The sequence below is a fragment of the Hyaena hyaena genome, unplaced genomic scaffold (assembly GCF_003009895.1).
Source record: "Hyaena hyaena isolate Hyena2069 unplaced genomic scaffold, ASM300989v1 scaffold_1018, whole genome shotgun sequence".
NCBI lineage: Eukaryota > Metazoa > Chordata > Mammalia > Carnivora > Hyaenidae > Hyaena > Hyaena hyaena.
The window spans coordinates 537,152-556,650 of record NW_024081650.1 but is presented as its reverse complement, the minus strand read 5'-3'; the positions used below and the strand labels follow the sequence as shown (position 1 = coordinate 556,650).

The following is a 19,499-nucleotide window of genomic DNA, read 5'->3' as shown; positions in this document are numbered from 1 at the left end:
CAGATTAGATTTGAAAAGTGTGAATTGATCAGTAGGTGAAGATTTATTATAGGCAATGAATAGTGGATCAAACTCTAGTGTTTTGAGGGCTTTAAGGAGTTAGAGAAAAGATTGGGGGATAGAAGATGAATGGTATGTAGGGAAAGATAGAATATTGCTTGTTGCTTTCAATCAGGAGACTTATGTAGCTCTTATTATTGGGAATCTGAGTTAAACATTAATGCTTTATTAGGAAAACCTAACTTAGAGCAAAAAGTAGTTTTAAAAAATTATAAGAAACACATAAAGTAAAAATATAGATATGTTTGCATGTCCTCACCATCTAGCACTTTTTATCTGAGCCTAAAGATAGAAATACATTCTAAACATTTCAAAATAACAATGTAATAAAGACTTGAATAACTATTCCTAACCTGAAGGAATGATGAGGATATTGCAAGCTGTTGTTCCAAGGATAGTAACCTAGGAATGTATCCCTGACATTGTTGGGTAAGGCTGAAGTGGATGCAGTGCAAAGAACTATCCTTACCCTCCTCCCTCAGTTTATTTTTATTTTTACTTTTCTCATCAGGTTTAATTCTACATGGGAAGGTACCTAGTTTCAGCTTTGTTTAAAATATCTTGTTGAAGCCTCAGTATCAGCCTCTTACTCCTCTGGTTTAGTAAAAGGAATGAAATAGGGACAGCTGTGACTTGTAGCGTTGAGTAATGGCACAACACTCTGAGCCAGGGAAGTTTTGAGACTTACCAATGATGTAACCACTAAAAACGATGACTTACAAAAACTCCTTTTTTTTTTTCTTATAAGCAAGCAACGTCAATGAAAAATAACTTGTAAAGTCAAGACATTTGCAGACTTTTTGTTTGTGAGTTGTGGTGGGAATGGGTGGGAAGGTGGTAGGAAGATGTAGAAGATGTATGCTTTCAATGCGCTTACGGCAGAATAGGGGAAAAAACAGATTTTGAGCAAAGTAAGGAAAAGAATATGCCTGTTCCATATCAATATAATTACCTAATTTGTGGAAGCTGTTCTGGGAGGTTTTTAGATGTGTACGCCTGTATCTGGCCTGTAAGTCAGTCCCACTCTTCATGTGTCCCCTTCTGCACCCACCCTTTTGGCCTTGTGCTTGCGGGAGTTCTTTTTGTTTGTTTGTTTGCTTTTCAGTGCTAGTGAGACATTGCTGACTTGGAAGGGAGCAAAATGTAATTAGTTGTCTGGGACCCAGTCTGGAATTTCTCAGGCTCAGAGGACAGGTCAGTTGTTTCCAGAATTGAAGTCCCAAGCAAGACAGCATCCTTGAACTATCCCTTTAGTGCCCTCCTTTCCATTTAAGAGCAGTGTGAGGTCATTACTCCTCTTCTCTAAGGATAAGTGAACTGCACGTGAGCTTTTGATGGCTCCCTTTTATCTTCCAATTACAGTGCTAGCCTAGTGGGAAGCAGCAGCCTGTTGAATCCATCCAACTTAACTTCTCACAGCTGCTCTAATTGCCTGCTTTGTATACTGCTTTAGTTTTTGAACTAAGTAAAGACCTTGAGTTAGGAGTAAGAAGTTCACCAGCTGTACATTTGGGGCTTAGAAACTGGTGAGGGAGGGTACAGAGTGATTACAAACTGGTGTAAGATTCCATCCTTCTTAAATAATAATATGGGTAGACCAGACACAAAATGTATCATCATTTAACTGTATTTACATAGTAAGTAATATGTGTGTAAATGCAAAATAACAATGCCTAACTCATCAGTCCTGGTGTGAAGACGTGCATGGAAATTGATAACTTCCAAAGTCATGTGTCTGGCCTTAAAACCTTACTAATAGGAAATAGGCTATCTCTATAAAAAATAAAATAGTATCCTTTAAAAAACCCTGTATACACTGGCTCATTCAAACAATAGAAGCTTAAAGTTATTACTGTGAATCTGCCTATGAGACAGATTGGTTTGCTAGGTGAATTTAGCACATGAGCATATAGGATAATAAAAAGCTATAAATCTTAGTGTATCACTTCAGAATTTATATCCATACCAATGTTGGGGATTGAAACTTACTTTGTTTTGTTCCTGTATTTGGTGCCTATAATTTGAAACTGCTTTTAACCAAAGTCTTAAAAGTCTAGATTAAAAATCAGATATTAGTCAGCCTGAGCTAGTGCCAACAAAAATATGAGTCATTAATATGAGGCAGATCTTGTTATTCTATGTAATCTTGGAAACCATTGGAAAGTCCAGTTGCAATTGTGCATAAACAGCTTTGTTAGCAATATTGTATGATGGCCCGTGGTAACTCTCAGGAAAGTTTTGGACAACATGAACCTTGCTCTTAAGAGATTAAACATTTACCAAGAAGGAGAGTCAGTTTGCTAGTAAATATTTTAGGTGGAGACTTCATTCCTTTAGACACACCTAAACAGAAAATTCCTGTGGTAGAGACAGACAACACACAACTACTTGTCAACTAAAGTTATGGCTCCCAGCTCTGAGTGGAGAAATGAGGCCATCAATTAGGTAATTCAGATCAAAGTACATTTGTAGTAATTGCTCACATGTTTCTGAAATAACTAATGTGTGTATTTCAGTTCATGTATTTACTGTTTTGAATACAGATACACAGACATAGCAGTAATGATGGTTACTGCTTAATAGTTCTTAGAATGAAGAACTGTTACATCTTTTAAAAAAAACCTTTTACATGGAAACTTGTGTACAAATTATATGTGTATAGATTGATGGATGGTAACTCAAACTGAACCAACTTTTGTATACTCTGTTGTCTGTAGTATGCTCTACATTTTCGATTCTTTCTTGTTCCTTCTTTAGGAGAATATGTCAAAAGGTCAGACTAGGACACAGATTTAATATAGTGACATTTCAGATCAAGGGCTTCATCTTGTCTTCCTGAGCCAGAAGTGCTTTGCCTAGTGCAAATATTTGTTGTTTGATTACCTCTTAGAAGTGTGACAGTGGCAAAGTGACTTAACTATAAGCCTGAATCACCTTGTTATATACAGACAGGAGCCTGAGAGTGATCACTGATGCCTGCTCAGAGGGTGTGAAGCAGAAGAAATTTTTCAAAGCAGTGGTTGAAATTTTCTTTCTCATTTTCTCTGTTAGGGAAATTACTATGAGGGAATGAATGCATAAGTCTTTTGTCAGATAAATCCATCCACTTCGAGGATGCATCTGTTAAGTCCATTGGAAAGGCACTGTTTAATGCAGTTTTGCAAATGATAAATAAGAATATAGTCCAGGGTGGGAGGCATAGCAGATGGTTTCTTTTGTGTGTTTCAAAGGGATTCCTATATAGCATAAAAATACTTTGAGGTAGTAATCTGTATTTCAGGTTAAAAATAATAACAGATATTTTTATAAACCCAGGAAATTACTTAAAAGACCATAAATGATTTTAGCTAAAAAATGACCTATTGTCTTCAACTTCAGCTTCAATTTAAAATAGAATTCAACTTTTAAAGTGAATTATTTATTTTGAGAAGGAGAAGAAACGTGTGTGAGGAAGGGTCAAAGAGAGGAGGAGAGAGAGAGAATCCCCACAACCTTCGTACCATTAGTATAGAGCCTGATGTAGGGCTCAAAGTCATGACCCGTGAGATCATGACCTCAGCCAAAGTTGGACACTTTACCTACTGAGACACTCAGATGCCCCAGTAAAATTCATCTTTTAAAATATTAAATTATGAAATGCTTTCTGGAAAGATTTTCTTCAGAATTTGGTGATGAGCTATAAATATTCATCCATACAGATATTACTAATATTTTAAGGTGGAGTGTGGCCATCAAACTTTTCTTGGGAAAAAATTTGCAAACCAGAGACAGTATCATTACTAACCACAACAGAACTCTTCAAAAAGAGACCTGTGATTTTTATTAAGCCTAGGAAACAGATTACCTTCTCATTTGCTGAATCAAAAGAGAATCTATTACTTATTATAAACCCTCATTACGACTGACTTAAATGTGGTTATATAAATCAGGAAGTCATCTATTAAAGTGGAACATTTCCAAATGCCTAAACTGTTTATACAAATAACATTTTCTTTTGAACTCTGTAGAGGAAGCATATTTTACTTCTTAATGGCTCTCAGTTGGACAATTGAATTACTGTTTTCCACTTTTTTAAAACCACCCTATTTTTGCACCCACACAGAAACCACCCACAATTAAGGATCGACACAGCTGGGAAAGTTGCTTATTTCAGGTGGAGTTCCTGTCTTTAAAAAAAACATGCCACTTGAGAGAGGTTTTCATCATATTAGCTCTATGTTTTAAAGAATGTGATTTGATTTAATTTGAAATTGAAGGGCTTAGATTTTTAAATTTCAGGCTCTGAGAAACAACCTGAAACATATCACAAGTCACATGTTTCAAAGAAAAAAAATTTTGCCTTAACTTACTGGTCTACATTAATTCCCTGAAACCCCCCCCCCTTTTTTTTTCTTTTGTGATCTGCTAAACAGAAAGTAGTTCAGTCTGTTTCACAGAGAACTTTCTTATCTCCTCCAGCAGTTTGTATGCTCCTCGAGATTAGAAAGTTTTACTCACATTTCTATTCCTGCATAGTACTTAAGTGCTTTATATGTAGTAGAGGCTTAGTAAATATTTGGTGCATGAATAGTTCCCCTGCAAACCCTAGTGAACCTTTATAGAAACAAATCATTGTAAGGCACATAAATAGAATTTTAGGGTCATATATTAAAAAATAAAATATATGTATTTGAATATGTCTAACATGATTCTTTTCAATATAGTAATAAACTAAGTTTTATACAGACACATACATACTTTTGCATGTACTTGAGAATCATTTAGAACAAATTTCTTAGTATTTCTGAATATCTCAAACCAGAGCTAAGGATTTTTGTATTCTTTAATTTATTTAGTGTTTATTGACAGTTATGTTAGGTGACTCTGTGCCAGTCCCTGGGGACCTTGTGGTGAAGATAGTTACAACTCTTGCCCTCATGGAGTAAATTGAATTAGAGGCTAAGATGGTAGCAATATACTCCTTTTAAGACAACATAACTTAAAGAAGGATGATTTCAAGGTGAGTGGATAGAGAGGGAAAAGATTTTTATCTATGATTAGTGACTTAGGATAGCTCAAATCCCAGCAAAATGACTAGACAGTGAAGTAAATGCCATAGCCCTATATAACTTGGCATGCAGGAACATATAGTTGACCCTCATTATTCACAAATTCTGTATTTGTGAATTTGTCTACTCTACAATATATTGGTATCCCTGAAGTCATTACTCCTGGTGCTTTTGTGTTCATGATCATAGACAGAGGTGGAAAAGGTGGGATGCTTGACTCAGAGCATCTCCTGTATAAAAGGAATTGCAGTGAGGCAGTCATGGCTAATCAACAACAAATAGGGTTGTTTTTTTGGCTCCTTTGTAAGGGCAGTAATCCAAATTGTGTTGAATAAAATTTGAGTAGATTTTAAAGATCTAATATCTTACTGGCTTTATTCAGCGATTTGTGAATCAGTCATCATCCGATCTAGTGGACAGAAAGGAGCTCTGAAGAGCTTGTGCAAGGCAAGAGAGTTTTAGACCAAAGTGAACAGGAGTGAAGAAATTGCACTGGGAGCTTGCCGATTGCTTAAAGCAAGGTTACTGTCCTCATATGGAGAAAACAGAAGTTTTGGAGTTGTGTTAGGTAACTTGTAGTAAGCAAATAAGCAGAGATTGGTTGAGTTAGGCCTTCTTTTTCTGAGAGAGCAGGTATAGAAACTTAAGTTTTGGTTTGGTAACGTAGGATTTAGCATGAATGACTCCATTGGACCTACGCTGGTTACTCTGACAAGATTAGAGTCAAGAACTTGCTTTTATACTTTTCTTCCACTCTTTTCAGCCTGTCTATACCTGTATTTCCTGTCAGTAAAACTCATTTATTCTGTAAGTATCCGAGTGCCAACTAAGTTTAAGGCACTGTAAAATGCCTTCAGTAATTTATATTTTCACTGGGTGGCCAACATTAAATGAGAAATTACAGTTAAACCACAATTGTCTTGAATGCCATTAAAGCAACGTATATTAGGCTGAGAGAACATACATACTCAACATAGACCAGGTCTGGTTGGGTGAGTGGGAAGATGAGGGAAGGCCGCTCTGACAAAGTGATGCTTAGAATTATTCATGGAGAAGTGGTAGGTGAAGGAGGAGCAGGAAGAGCTTCCAGATCTAAGGAGGGGCTGAATAAAGGCCTTGAGGAACAAAGATGGAAACCCAAGGGGAAAATGTCACGTGTGAAGGTTATGGGCAGATAAGACCTAATATGTTAGGGGATGTGCAATTTTAACCTAAAGCAATGCAAGGTGTTAATTAGAGCAGTGATGTTATATTTGGATTTTAAAAAGGTTAATCTGACTGTCTTATGGAAGATTTAAGAAGGCTACCCCAGATGACCTTTTTAAAAAAAATGTTTTACTTGACTGTATCTCTGGGTTTGTGCCTAGGAGAAAATGGGGCATGGATAGCCTGACTTTAATAATGTAATTTACGGGTATGATCCTTTTTTTTTTTTTTTTTAATACACTTACATTGACCAACAGAACCACAGTTAGAGTGCATCTCTCTCTTTTTTTTTTTTTTCCTGTGTGAGTAGAATGTCTTAGTAAAATTGATTGGAATAATGTTGGTTGGTTTGTAATTGCAAGCCTGAACCATGACGTACCCAGAATGTTTTTTTCCCCTAATTTTTTTGCATGATAACATAAACATGTTTTACTGCTTATTGGTAAACATCAGGTACCATAAAGGTAAGTGATGGCCTGCGTATGTGTTAACCACATAGTTTACGGTTTGTTGGTAATTTCCTAGTTTACTTACTGCTCATGTTGAAGATAGTCTGCTTTGAAAACAGCTTTGGAAGATAATATTTTACCTCAGTTTTCTTGCTGTGGAGTAGTTTATATCTTTCTGTTTGGAAGCTGTATTTCTTTAGTACTAGGATGATTCTCATGCCTTCTTCATGTACATGTGGGGGTGGGAAGGTGGAAAGTTGCACAGATTATTGTTTTTATGTATACATTTTTTGAATTAGAAAGTGTTACTTCTGACTTAGAAATGGCTTGGTTTCTTAGAATCCCAAGTTTAGTATCTTAGAGTGGAAAGAGACCTTGGAGAATATGGATGCTAACTATCATTTTGCTTTAGAAACAGGTGGAAAGGTTTGCTAAAGTCACACTATTTAGAACCTTGATTGCCTGGCTCCTAGGTCAAGAACTTTCACTTTTGGGTTTGTTTTTTTTTTTTTTAATTTATTCATTTGTTCATTCATTCATTTGTTCGTTCATTCAGTAAAGCCTTATCAAGTACCTGTGATATGTCAGACACTGTTTTGAGTGTAAAGACACATTGTGCAAAGCAGAAAAATAATCCCGGCCCTAATGGAGGTTTGTCAGAGGAGTTAGATGATAAAATGTATATGTTCACTGTATATTAAGTTAGACTGGTAAGTGCTATAAAAAGAGATAAAAAGGAGATTATTTTAAAAATTAAGTATTTTTAATACAGAGACAGCTAATTTTAAGATCATGGTATTACTGCAAACTGCTTGTATAATGAGCCTGTTTTATCTTCCATTCCCAGTGTCATCAATCACATTTACCTGACCATGAAAACACTGACCTATTTCTAGATTTGAAACCTTGGTGCAAAAGTCATAAAGGTAGAAAATACTTCTGAGGCATGCTAGCTTGTAAGCACTAGCTTTTTTTCTGAAGCATTTAAAATGTGAAAGTATTTCTTCACTGCTTCCTTCTGCTCTAGACCATTGGACTTCTTCCCTTGCTTGGGCATATTTAGTCTGTGCACTTGAATGTTCATTGTCTTGATAATGTGCAGTCTTGGGGAAAATGAAGGTGTAATATCCTTTTTAGCTGGAGTACAAGGAATGAGAGCCAGAGAATATCTTAGAGGGCTTTGCTGCATCGTCTAAAGTTTCATTTGCATGCTCTCAAGACACTTAAGGTTTTGCTTGAAGTTGCCATTTAGGAGGTTTATTCTGGCATCTGTATATGTGATGAATTATAGCATGGAAGTATTTGCCAGAGTGAGTCAAAGATTGCCTTCCTCAGCAAATCTTTTATGGACCAAGAGAGAACATTTCTAAATGTGAATGAAATCACAAAAGTACAGTTTCAGTTTTGACATAAAATGTTTGGACCAGAAAGGCAATAGTTCTAGAAACTGTTTTTGAAATAAGTGCATTAGGAGACAGGACCTGGACACCCAGGGATTATTGAAAGACTCATTGACAAAGGCAAGGGTGTTCCTGTGAACACTGAAGAGAGATTTGGTGTCTGTGGGGAAGAAGCAGACTATATAGGGAGAAGTTAGAAAGCAAAGGAGTTGAGTTTTTTAGGCCTAAAAAAAGAAAGTTGTGCCTTATATACTGATCTAGGAATATGTGGCTGGACTAAGGGCTCTAATTCGGGTAATTTCTCTGACATGGAATTTCAGAATAGTTGCTGAGTCATGATTCTGAGCACTGTGGAGAGAAGAGCTTTCAGGTTATGCTTCATTCTTGGGACTCAAAGATAATGTCTTGTTTCCTCCATAACCATGAAGGCCAAGAGTACTACCTCTGCCATGGAAAATACTGGTAAGCTTCATGGAGGGAGTAGAGATAATCTTTACAAATCTTATTAAAATATATACTGTTTTGTATTTAAATATAGTTTTAACTCTTAATTCTTCATGCATTCTCCTCCTGCCTGCCTTCCACCTAAGCCAATAGTTGCCTGTCACCAGAATCAACTATGGGAAGCCTTAAAAATGTGATTCCTGGTCTGTACCCTAGACTTAAATGAATGAAGGTTGAATCTCCTGGGAGGAGGAGGCTTTACCTATATGGAGATTCCCTAAGTCTTCACAGGAGATTTAATTTTATGGCGATTCATGATGTCTGATATAAGCTTGTGGAAAACAAGTACTCTCAACAGTAGACTAGTGTTTATACTGAGGGGAGCTCAATTGGAGAGGGTATTAAAATAGGGAAAAAGTCTATTTCAGAGTTGTGCTTTTTGGATCACCAGATCCCTGATGCACAACATTTTCCCAGTGGAACCACTAATGCTGTAAGAAGACACATGTTTGTACGGAAACCTGATCATTTATTACCACATTGTCCTTCACAGCCTGATAAAAGGTTTTAGTTTATGCAAAACAAACAGGTGTGTACCCTTAGAATGAGAGATGATATTCATGGGCCAGTGTGGATGCTCTACAGATTTCCCAGACATGAATCGGCTTTTCAAATTAAAATCACAAAGTGTGACTTAGTTCATGCTGACAGACTTTGGATTGTGTAGAATTCTTTACCACTAACGAGTATATTCATGCAAAGAAACTAATGTGCAATTTACATGCAAATGTGAATAAAATCTTCTTGTAGCCTTATAAAATAGAAGGTAAGAATAAAAATAGCTTTATGATATAATCACTATAATACTAAGGAGAATGTGCTTAGTGCTTTAAGCATAGAAAAAAAGCAGTAAAAACAAAAATGTAGTGAGAGCAGCAAAGCTGAAGAAGGGACTTCTGACTGGGGATATCAGAGGATGCTTGAATAGAGAGGTTACTTGATCTGGGTCCTAGTGGTTAGGTAAGATACAGCCTACCAAATGTAGGCAAAGGGAAAGCATGGAAATTGGAAACTATAGGAATGTCTAGTAGTTTCAAAGTGCTAAGTTAGAGATTAGAAATAGTAGTATTTCAGGCTAAGATACTTGGAAAGATACCTATGGTCACATACTGGAGGTCTCACGTTGCTTGCAATATGGAGTTTGGATGTTTGGACTCTATTGATAACCTTGAATGGGTAAATAATGACATAATCAAAGGTTCTTTAGGACTTTTATTCTGACCATTAGTACATATGATGAATTAGAGTCATGGAAGCTGGAAAACCAATAATTATGCTGCCGTAATATGATAGCAGAGATGAAGTATCTTTCTATGGGTATGGAAGAAGGGTAGAGGAGAGGGCCCAGCAGTATTTGGTGACTGGATGTATGGAAGGGAGGACTGAGGTTAATCCATCACCTGAGTTCATAACAAAATGGTATTTAGAGCCCATTTATGTGTTTATATGTGGCAGAGTACCTGAGTGTGGAGTAGAATAATGAGTTCTGTTTCGACACCTGTTAAGTTTGAGATGCAGACAGAATCTCTAGTAGAAATTCCTGGGAGGTAACTGGACTTGCTCAGTTTCATGAACTGGGGTGGTAGGATCAGTCCTGGAGTAGTGAGAAAGTGGATATATTTCATGTGATTCAAGTGGGCTCAAAGTTTCAGTCTGCAAGTTGTTAGCTGTATGATTTTGGGTATTATTTAACCCCTATCTTTCAGTTTTTATTTGAAAAATAGAATGATGAGTGAAGATTTGGGTGTTTTACTTGAGATCACCTTGTGAGGTACTGAGGATTAAAGAGCTGTGTGCAGTGCTGGTATATGTGTCAAATAAATCCCCTCCTCCTCTACCAACCCTCAGGTCTCCCTGCTCTTTCTCCTTCATGAGGATAGGAGTATATGGGACTACCTTTGTAGACGTGGGAGGAGGAGAAATAGCTGTGTGGAGAGACTGTGATGATGGAAATGATAGAAATGGAGCTAGAGACGGGAAAGGGGGAGATTAGAAGCTTCATGGGGAGAAAGAGGGCCCCTTTTCTGAGACAGGCAAGTTGAAGAGAATGAATAAAGATAGTGTTAATCGGAGCGTCTTGAACTTCTCTCAGAGAAGCAGGAGGCTAGGCCATCTGGTATGAGTGAGTAAGGGGAAGTTGGGGCTGGGCTCTTGAGAAACAAAATTCTTTTTAGATAGCCACTGTGGGAAATAGAACTAGGAGTAAACTAGAGTGGAATAGAGGGATTGCCAAAAGGCAAAAAGTGAAGGGGTTAGATAGCTTGAACTCTTAGTGTCCTTGTGGGTGTGTGAATTACAGCAGAGAGTAGGTCACTGGAGGTTAAAAGGTTGTGGAAGACAGAAACTGGATATTGGACAAGGAAGGAAGCGGATGTTGAAGCCTCGGGTGGTGGCAGGAGGATTGAGGGCAAAGGAGGAGTATGAATGGGGTGCCTCCGTCTTTGTGGAATGTGAAGGAGTGATGGGAGGTGGGTTCCTGATAGTGCTAAGGATTGGTGGGGGTTGATAGAAGTGGCTGTCAGTAACAAATTACTGATTGTTCCCTTTAAGGCAGGATATTTGGGGCCTGATTACCCCTTCAGCACAAACAGCTCTGGGACTGTTTACTTTCAAGAATGATAAGCCTGTTCTTTGCTGTAATGTAGCAGGGTAGTACACTGGCATTACCTTCCCTGCCTGCCTCCTTCCAGCCCCCGCTCCTTCCCCTCCACCCCTATTTGGCGATAACGATTTGGTGGAGTATTCTAGTCTATTCCAATAGACTTTGGAATGAAACAATCAAAATGAAGTACCTACTTCTCCACTTACTAGTCGTGGCTTGGGACAAATTACTCCAGGTGATGATTGATCCTCTTTTTCTCATCTGCAAAATGAGGATAAAACCTACTCAGTACCTCATATCATGATGTGGACATTAAATGAGGTAGTATGTGTGACATCTCTGCCTCTGGTAGAGGTGCTCTAGAGTGTGTGTGCTCTACATATTGGGTGAAAATGACTTCTGAATTGGGGGTTTTGGCTTTGGGAAACAGGTCAAATACCACTAAAACAAACCAAAATTTAAAACAAGGCAACATCAGAATAACACGTGTTTTCATTTTCTAAAATGTATGATTAAAAGAAAACAAAAATATGTGACTTGGAGACTGTATTATGCACAACAATTCTAATATTAACAAAATCTCAGAATAAAAGATCTTCGGAATTAAAAAGAAATTCGTTTGAAGTGATGAGATAGTGTGAAGACTTCAAAGAAACCAGCTAGAATGAAGTTTTGAAATTGTGTAAAATTGAAAGGCTGTCTCTAAATGTGTATGTATTCATTTGCCAGAATTTGAACTTAATATATAATGTACGTGCCCTGTGTGTGTACGTGTGTGTGTATACTCGAACTCTCAAACTACTTTGCAGTTTGGTAGTTTCAAAACAGATATCACTAAAAGGCCCTACCTTCTTTCAGAGAGAATATGGGAAGGAAAAACCATTAGGATAGTAGATAGTAAGTAGAATTCCTCTGTGCCTCCATTGTGACTTTTCATCTTGAAGTCCTAGTTCTCCTCGATTGTAATAGGTAATTCTAATGATCTGTTGTCGTGGTAGTAGTTCTCCTTTACAGGTGAAGTCCCTGGTTTACAGAAGCTGTAAACCCTTTTTTGAGTCCCATTGTTATACCAGTGAGGATAAGAGAAACCAGACTGAAAGCCACCTTAGACCAGAAAAGAATAAAAGATTGACAATCTTGCCACAAGTTCTGAATCACAGCCCAAATGTGCAGTGGCGGGCAATGTTAGAACCCATGTTCATTCGCTAAAGTATAGCACAGGTTACTACCTGATCATCCATGGAATGGAACCCAGGTGTGGAGGGAGACACGAAGAACAGGAGTTGGGAACTTAAAAAGGAAACTAGATTACTGGCCATAACCCCTGCAAAGAATCTGGGTAGTATGGTTAGAGGATAAATGGGAACAAGTGAAAGTAGAAAGAAATGTCTTGGTATTATGGATTCCAAAGTGAAGATTCTCTCCTTTTGTCCTGTTTGGATTGGCATTTGTGTACTGAGTGGAACAAACATGGCACAGTTGATGGCCATAGACAAGTGATTAAGCAGAGATGTACTAGTTTTAACTCTATGCAGAATAAATGGGCAACTTGATAAAGGTTTTATGACTTTTCATGTGTAGGCTGTGCATTTCTTATTGTTCTTTAATGCTTAATTAGCAAACTGTGTTATAATATCAAATAAATTTTTATTACCAAAATAATACCTAATATGTTCTTCCAAGTTGTACATCTTATGTCTGCTAAAACCTAATATACTTGCATGCAGTACTATACAAGTATACATTGGTAGGATATGAAAGAAGAATTTAAATACAAGTTCATAGGGACGTGTTTTTTATTTGTAGTAGTCTTTTTTATTTGTGTTTGGAAACTTAAAAAGCAAAAACCACCAGGAGGACATTGTGGAGAACTTGGTTTAATTATCTTAAAGATCACTAGAATTTCTTTGTGTTTTCATGAGACCTTAGATTCCAAGGGGCTGTGAAGCGTTAGAAGAAAGATGAGTGCCTCTGAGTATGTGGGTATATCACAGTGACCTGCCAGCATTCAACAGTTGGCCTGTGATTTTTTTTTTCCTGTTGGTTTAGCAATTTATTGGCTTTGCGAATAAGCATCCATGGAGCTTGAAGCCACAAATAGAGTGGAACAATCTTATTTGATGTTGTGGCCTCTAGAAAATAACTAGAGCTTGTGGTTGTAAATAATGTTAGGTATTGCAGACAGAGTAGACAGCCCATCAAGTAGGGGGTGTTAATTGTTATAAAGACACACAATATCAAATAGATATTGTGTGAAGAGTTGGCAGTCACTTTTTGTATCTCGCTGTTTTACAGACATCATTATTTCTTTTTAAGACATACCAAAATGATCCCTCTTCTTGCTATGTTAATGGGTTAAATTGTTCCTGACCCAAAGCTTGCTGTTCAGTTACTATACTACCTTTGATCTTCTAAATGTTCTAAGGATTAAAACTTCCTCAGTGGGAGTTCCAGCCATGAACTGCTGATGTGATACCCTGTTAGGTCTTGGAAGGTTCAAAGAACTGAGTGTATTGCTGAGTGTCACTTGATTGTGTATGTTGATTCCACTTTTATTGTTTTAATGTGGCCAGATCTAAATTCACCTGCTCTGGCTCATATCCTTAGTTAAGTGTTGGTATTTTACCACTTCTCTTGTTCTCTGTGTGGAAAAAACCAGTCAGTGCAAGAAGGAAACGGAGAAAGGCCTTGATAGTCTATCGTTGTCCACCCAAATAGAATAGTATAGTGACTGTTGGGGCATTATCTGGACTTCTAAAATGATGGGATTGGTTCATTCTGGCCTTTATAGACTTTTATAAGTTTTCACATTTTCCCTGAAATTTGGCCAAGTCTAAATCCCACTGCTAACTCAGTTCTCCCCTATTCATCAGCATATCTGAACATCATAGATGATTTGCTCACTTATTAACTGAAAAATGTGTTGTTGACATAATGATATATGTCACTGAATTTGTGATCTGTACTTTGCTTTGAGTATGTGTTTTTGCTGCTTAGGATTGAGGAAAAAAGACTCCAGCGAGAAATATTTAACACATCATTATCTGATTATGATACAGATGTTTGAATGTGAGAGAGACCTGCTTTCTCACATCTCCTAATTGTGAAATCTGTAAAGCTCAAGAGATTAGTTGTGGAAACATTTAATAGTATAATGCTTGGTACTTACTGTCATGGAGTCATGTTAACAATGAACAGGGAGTAATTTTCTTTATTTTTTCTCATTCTGTCTTCTAGGCACTAATCAGGTTTTCCACAGTCAAAAATAGTAGGGTGAACTTAAGCCTGCTGAAAAGATTTAGTTAGTAAATACATATTTTAGACAGTTCAGGAATGTTTTAGAATTTATAACACTGGTAAATATAGAAGCTCTTATACTTCCTCACTGTGTGGGTATGTTTCAGTTGTCTTTGTGAATGTTTATACTCTTGAGACCTGTCATAAACGTACCTGAATAATAGATTTCTTTTGTTTCAAAAGTGTTTTTGCAATATCACATTGTTGAGATATAATGGGTAACCTACAGCAATATTCTTAACCTCAGTAATTTGTTGGAAAGTTAACATTTATATATGAAACTGTATTTTGATTGCTCTCCACTAATCTCATAGTCCAGATGGTCAGGAAGGGGAAAGATTATTACTGGTGAGTACAGCCAGGAAAGTTTCATGCAGGTGGCAGGAATGCAGATAGCTGACATAATTTTCCAAAGTATCTGGCCTATCTTTTTTATAATATTTTATGAATCCTAGAATAAGAGTCAGTATGTTTCTCCTTATAGAGCAAATAGACTATGGAAATGTGTTATTAAACTCATTGATTCATTTAATGATCACCTATTGAAAGCCCACTGTATATTAAATATTGTTTTTGGAAAATTGCTCTCACTTTATCAAGCTTCTGTCATACACCCAGGTATGTGCAGAATCTGTAATTTCAAGACAAGCTGTTATATTTGATGTTAGTTTGGATCCCCAAATCAGATAATGAAATGGTTATTTATGTATATATTAACATTGATAAAATATAGAACATCACATATAGCTGCTTATAATAAAAGTATTTGGGTATTAGACGTTTGCATATAATAAAAATATTTTTAGATTTTACTTAGGTAAAGTCTTAGAAGAAATTGCTCAAGCAGTCAACATCAAGAGCTATTTTGTTTAAGGCACTGTGATGGGTGGGTGCTGGAGGAGTCATTTTATATGTTTTGTGCCTCAGGCCTGGTGGGGAATTTGTTTTGTGCCCAAAACTCCCTACCAGTTTTCATGGTCTCTAAAGGCTTTTTTGGATACTGGCCACCAGAGATTCTAATACTGGCTTGTCATCTCTGAGGAGTTGCTGGGGTACACTTGGCAGTATGGATCTACCTGACTTGTGTCAGAGATGCCTTTAGAATTTGAGGATGGGCCAGTCTAGGAAGTGACTGGCTATCCATCAGCCCTTTGTCCAAAAACCCAACTTACACAATACTACTTTGAAGTATTTTATACCTGCTTAATAGGATTGTTAATTCCTCTTCTCTGTTATTTTGTGCTTTGTAAACTACCTTTAAAAATATTTATTTATCTGTTTGTTTATTTATTTATTTAGAGAGGGAGTGAGAATGTGAATGGAGTTGGGGGGGGTGGGCAGAGAGAGAGGGAGAGAGAGAATCCCAAGCAGGCTCACACTGTCAGCACAGAACCTGATGTGGGGCTCAGTCCCACCAACTGTGAGATTATGACCTGAGCTGAAATCAAGAGTAAGACACAACCCACTGAGCCACCCAGGTGCCCCTGTGGTTTGTAAACTAATAGTGCAATACGTTTACATTATAAATAAAAAGAGTTTGAGGAAAGCATTAGATAAGGGTTGAAAAAGTTTGTAGGTCACTGGTGTTTCCTGGCTGTTCATTTTCCATGTAAGAGAAATGACAAATTGGAATATCTTCATTTGGACTAAGAAACATATATTTTTATGGAACTGACACTATACTATTTAAAGAACAATTTTAGTTTTTTTGAAGTCATTTCCCTGAAAATTCAACAAAAGAAGAAGGGGCAAAACTTATTGTCAAATTGGGACAGACACAGAAAACTGCTGGAGGGAGAGTAGTTTTTGTTGGGAGGAACCAGACATGCAATTGCTTTTGCATGTTCAAATTTTTCTTCTCAGACATTTTCATCGTAATAAACTATTATTGTGCTGAGTCTATAAATAGTATTTATATGGGAAACAGACCAGAACACCATTCAAATAAAGCAGGAAACAGCATCATTAATATTTAGACAAAGAGGTACAACATCAAAATGAGAATCTGAGTTTCCTAATTACTTAAAACCAAAATCTGACTTAAGGAAACTACATGATTTATTCTTGAAGCAGTAGTTACCTTAGGGAAGCCTGTAGACTTCCAAGTTCATATGATGATGCTCCTGGGATTATTCAGACACTATTCCATGAGGCAGTGGTTGTTTTTTGGGTTGACCAGGTAGAAGGTTCTAGTGTATCCAGGCAATCTAAATCAAGTTACATCTTCATTTATTCTAAAAATACCTGTTGTTGAAACACAAGACAAAACAGTCTTGTCAGGTTTCTGCGTGCTAGATATTTTCTTAACTTTGGAAAATTTAAAGTGAATTTAGCCTCCTAAAATTTAGGCTTGTAGGAAAATAAAACATTTATACCATGTGTTATTTTTCATTATTTAAAAAAGTTAAAGATTTTTAACAGGCTTAATAAAAACTATCAACCTCTCATCTTACAAGTCCTCACCACTTAGTTCCTCACAAAGACCACCTTAAACTTTTAGCCATTTCTATTTCTTTCAAGACCAATATTGTCTTGACACTACTTCATTTTTTCCTCAGTTTTAGATATATTCTTCTCATTTTATACTGTTATGTTTATATCATAGTGACTTTGCACATCATACTAAAACTGAGTTGTTTCATTTATTTTCATGGTATTATTATATAACTGTTTTCCCAAGAGTTAGTAATAATTGCCTTTGAATTTTCTTTAAAGGAAGTGTAAATTTCCTTTCATTACATTCAGATACATTAGAATATTGATCAGTTCTATTTTTATTCTCCAGAGACATTTCCTAGAGCCTATAACCTATTGCTCCAGTCTAGATAAGATCCTCTCTGAACCTTTTCCACAACAGTTGTCCTGGAATATCTCTCTGTTGACATGAGAATTTCATTGCTTCTATGCTATATTGGATCTCCTACTTCTAGATTCTATATCTTCTTTTCTTGATTTATTCTCATATGTTGTTAGAGTGCCTTATCTAATATCTTCTCGTAAAGGAAGCATATGAAAGTAGTTTTTTTTTTTTTTTTTTTTTTTTTAATTAAAAAGCTTAGGAGGCATTGAGTTTGAAATCTGGGATTAACGTGTTTCTTAAACAGACTTTCAACTACTCTCTTTCATCTCTTATTTTCTCCCCTTCAGGAGTATTTGCTGCTTCTAATTCCTGTAGCACAAACTGTAGCAAAACCTCTTGGTTTCTTTCTCTGTAGATAATGCCTTCCATTATCCAAAACTTTTTTGACTTTTTTTTCAGGCTCACCAATAGAGTTTTCAGTGGCAATAGATAGTTGTCAGAGTGATGGAATGCTTTCTTTACCCCAAGTACAAAAATATAGTATGCTATTATGTACTCCATTGAACTTTTTACATATTTGTAAAATATTTTTCTGTTCAGTTTACTGTTGTCACAACTAGGTTGTATTGTAGCATTGTATTTTTGCAGAAATTAAAATTCAATTTTCTAAATAAAAATGTTATATTTACTCTAAGGTCATTAATGTGTTTATCAGATTAATCTGAGTATCCCATATAATTCTTTGACTTCTCTTTTGGCAACTGTGAATAAAATCCAGTATGAAGTAATCATAGTGATAGCATTCCAAACCAGTTTAGTTAGCATAAGCCAACTACTAAGTTCTAAAAAGAATGGAATGAAAAACCATAGATTGTAATTTAAAATTTTTAAAAAATATTTTATTTATTTTTGAGAGAGAGAGAGACAGCGTGAGTAGGGGAGGGTCAGAGAGAGAGAGGGAGATACAGAATCTGGAGACAGGCTCCAGGCTCTGAGCTAGCTGTCAGCACAGAGCCCGACGCAGGGCTCGAACCCGAACCCTGAGATCATTTCTTGAGCCAAAGTCGGACGCCCAACTGACTGAGCCACCCAGGTGCCCCTATAATTTTAAATTCTTGAATGGAAAATATTCTTTTTCTTAATAAGTTCTGTTATGTGAGTCTTGATTTATTTTCCTCACTTACCTGCTTTTATTATAGGTTGTAAGCCAGACTTATTAGACCTCTGGTCTTAGAAAATGTTTTCAATATTAGTATGGATGTAGGAAGATGTAGGTAGCCTAAAGAATAAAGATGTAGAAGAAGGGAAGGTTCAGAGCCTTAAATAGAGGGGTGCCTGGGTGACTCAGTCGGCTAAGCTTCCGACTTCAGCTCTGGTCATGATCTCGGTTCCTGAGGTGGTTCGTGAGTTTGAGGTTCACATTGGGCTCTGTGCTGACAGCTCAGAACCTGGATCCTGCTTTGAATTCTGTGTCTCCCTCTCTTTTTCTGCCCTTTGCTGACTCGTACTCTGTCTCTCTCACTCTCTCAAAAATAAATAAAAACATTTTTAAAAAGCTTAAATAGAAATAAGTTTTGTCTTCACCTTACTTGGTTTGTTAGTTTTGTAATCAAAACATTCCAACTTTAGTTATATTAAATATAAGGTATAGAAATTGATGTGGATGAATTACTATCTTACAATTTCCATTTGAGACTATACTTTTTAAAAAATACGCTACTGTAATTCCTGGTTTACATTTTGGTTTATTCTCCCAGTGTTTCTAGGAGTATTTGATCTTTTCCCCAAGCCAGGGCAATATAGTTCTGATAGCTTTCTAAAGCAGTGCTTCTTTAGAAAGTTATCTGAACTTGTGATGAGCACTGGGTTTTGTACTTATGTGACGAATCACTACATTGTACACCTGAAACTAATATTGCACTGTATATTAACTAACTAGAATTTAAGTAAAAGCTAAAAAAGAAAAAAGAACAGTGCTTCTCAACTTTAATATGCAGACGGATCACTTGAGGATCTTATTAAAATGCAGAAACTGAGATGAGGCTTTAGTCTGTATTTCTAACAAGCTCTCCAAATGCTGATGTTGGTGGTCCTTCTGACCACACTTACTACCCAAGGTCTAAACTACCTTGA

General features: G+C 36.6%; 1 protein-coding gene across 1 annotated transcript in view; it reads left to right on the top strand.

Annotated features, from left to right (window-relative positions):
- Positions 1-19,499, top strand: part of ARHGAP42 (Rho GTPase activating protein 42) — a 268,642-nt gene that overhangs the window by 73,347 nt on the left and 175,796 nt on the right. The window lies entirely within an intron of this gene.